Below are 3076 nucleotides of genomic sequence, written 5' to 3'. Positions count from 1 at the left end.
CCATTCATTTTGACTATATGTGATGTAGCATCCTGTGTGAAAGTGATGACTTCAGTCAGCGTTTGTTCTTGTCTCTGCAGTAGTGTATTAGGTGTTAAATCACATTTTTCCAGACAGTAATGTCCTAGTTTCATGGTGAGGTTATTCAAAGGTTATTTAATAACTGGAGGATAGTACTGAAGGCCCAGGTGTAAAATACACGGCCCCCACTGCTGTAGATAAACTCTCTCTCTTTCCCTCTGAGCGAACGCATGAATGTTGGTACGGAGTGAGTCTAAGGAGCGTGTGAGTTTCTATCTTTGTTTGATTGTTTCTGTTTATTTGGGGTTTTGTATGTGTTCATTTTGTTGTGTAGTTGTTAGTTATTAGTTGGTGGTGGGTTTTGTTCGGGTACTTCGGGTACAGTAGAGCCTACAACCTATTTTGTATTTAATTGTTCTCCAGCTGTACACCAACACCAAAAATGTTAAGGATGACTCATTTTCAACCCTGGCAACTAAAAAGAGGCAACCATTATCTGACTATTTTTAAGTTAGCCTACATACAGTACAGGCCAAAAGTTTGGACACACCTTCTCATTCAATGCGTTTCTTTTTTATTCTCATGACTATTTACATTGTAGATTCTCACTGAAGGCATCAAAACTATGAATGAACACATATGGAATTATGTACTTAACAAAAAAGTGTGAAATAACTGAAAACGTCTTATATTTTACATTCTTCAAAGTAGCCACCCTTTGCTTTTTTATTAATAAGGGAAAGAATTCCACTAATTAACCCTGACAAGGCACACCTGTGAAGTGGAAACCATTTCAGGTGACTACCTCATGAAGCTCATTGAGAGAACACCAAGGGTTTGCAGAGTTATCAAAAAAAGCAAAGTGTGGCTACTTTGAAGAATCTAAAATATAAGACATGTTTTCAGTTATTTCACACTTTTTTGTTAAGTACATAATTCCATATGTGTTCATTCATAGTTTTGATGCCTTCAGTGAGAATCTACAATGTAAATAGTCATAAAAATAAAGAAACACATTAAATGAGAAGGTGTGTCCAAACTTTTGGCCTGTACTGTAGGTAAAATTGGAATTTGGTGTAAACATCATTACTAATTTTAAGAGTTCAGTTCTGTTTAGTTTGTGCTTAGCTGATAAATTTGCTACATCAGAATCCATGAAATGGAAAAAAGAACAATTGAAGCTTTAACTGCACAACAAGGTTTATCGTGTATTTTTAAACAATACACAAGTAATAATAATGTAATATAATAAAACAATAAAAATCTGTTTTAGAATAAGAACAATTTATTAATTCATGCATTTCAATTTATACAAAAATTATCCTTAACAGGTCAAACAGCACTTCTGATAATCCCGCAAGAAATGATAAGCACAAATCAATCAGAGGCAAAACATACAACTAATAATCAAACAAACCTAACACCTTTTTAGGGGACGTTTTTTGGCCTATGGTATCCACCTTATTATTCACGGAAGAGTGGCACGGACATTTGTAAATGCAATGTGTCTGGCTTCCGATGTCAACCGCTTACAGTTATTTCTCGTTGATTAGCTGATTAGAGATCTTGTCAGGTCGTATAAAAAATGATTTGTTCTAAAATTCTAATTCATTTGTACTGGAGTTTGGATTTACATGAACTGTAAGCCCTTATCATCAAGATTAAAACAATAAAAGGCTTGAAATATTTTACTTTTTATGTAATGAATAGAATATATTAAAGATTTACTTTTTAAATTAAAGTATGGGGGGAAAACAAATCACTTTTCCAGTGATATTGATGCATCTGTACTTGGAATTGTTGTCATCAGGAGGAGGAAATAAACTTTCTCATGTCTTTCTGATCTTCTTTATCACTATATTTCTCAATTAGTCTCTCTTCTTATCCCACTAATGTGCCGAGATTAGCTGTAAAACATGCCCTGAGATAACTTAGCATTTGATACAAGCTTTGTGTTTCGGTTTTACGAGTGCAGCTACCGTTAGCTACAGTTAACACTAATAACACGTTACACAGCAGGTAACGTTAGCCTTTTGGCAAGAAAATTTGGATACAGAGACCGGAGGGGACATTTTGGAAGAGACGTGAGTGACTAACTGCGGCTCCTCGCGCTAAGACAAAACAAATTCCAATCCTATCTTTTCAGCTCCCTGAACCAGCGCTGGCCTTGGCCGAGGCCGGTGTTGAATAATCATCTCACCCTGGTAGCACTACAGCGAGGCACACTCTTGCGTTTCTTACCCGACTCCCACAGACACCTGCTGATTGTTGACTCGGACTGGGTCCTGTTCAAGGTTGACTCCATGGCAACTGGCTGTGTATCGCTATGACAATCGTGCGGACTGAGACGAGTTTACAGGGCCAGACGTAGTTTGACTACTCAGGCCTACACACACACAAACCCTTACATATATCCAGATGTGCACTCACACACTACACCCCATATCTCGCCTTCGCCGCTTTGTACCCCCAGTGAGGCGGGAGGGTCTGTGACCAGCGCCTTTGTTTGGCTGCAGGACCAGATGGCTGCTTGCCTGTGCTGGACTACCTTCACCCCAACACTCCACTCCCCCATTGCGTGTCTTGTGTGCTCTTGTATTGGTTATGTGCTTATGTTGCTGAGGTGTTTTTTTCCTGTTCCCAAACTGTACCCCTATCAGGGGCATAGTCGGGGAGTTGCCTTTTTCTCCTCCCCTATCCTCATGTCATGCTGTATTTTCATAATACCCTGTCTTCCTGGCCTGTCTACCCCATTGTCACATTGTATGTTTGTATATGTATGGTCAGGGTGATGTGTTTGTACCTTGTAAAGCACTTTGTGATTTGTATCTGTTAAATGCGCTCTATAAATAAATTTTACTTACTTACTTACTTACCGTTAGCTACAGTTAACACTAATAACATGTTACACAGCAGGTAACGTTAGCCTACCGTTAGCTACAGTTAACACTAATAACACGTTAGACAGCAGGTAACGTTAGCCTACCGTTAGCTACAGTAAACACTAATAACACGTTACACAGCAGGTAACGTTAGCCTACCGTTAGCTACAGTA

Source organism: Perca flavescens, chromosome 24, assembly GCF_004354835.1.
Source record: "Perca flavescens isolate YP-PL-M2 chromosome 24, PFLA_1.0, whole genome shotgun sequence".
Taxonomy (NCBI): Eukaryota; Metazoa; Chordata; class Actinopteri; order Perciformes; family Percidae; genus Perca; species Perca flavescens.
The sequence above is the reverse complement of the archived record's forward strand: the minus strand, read 5'-3'. Positions refer to the sequence as shown.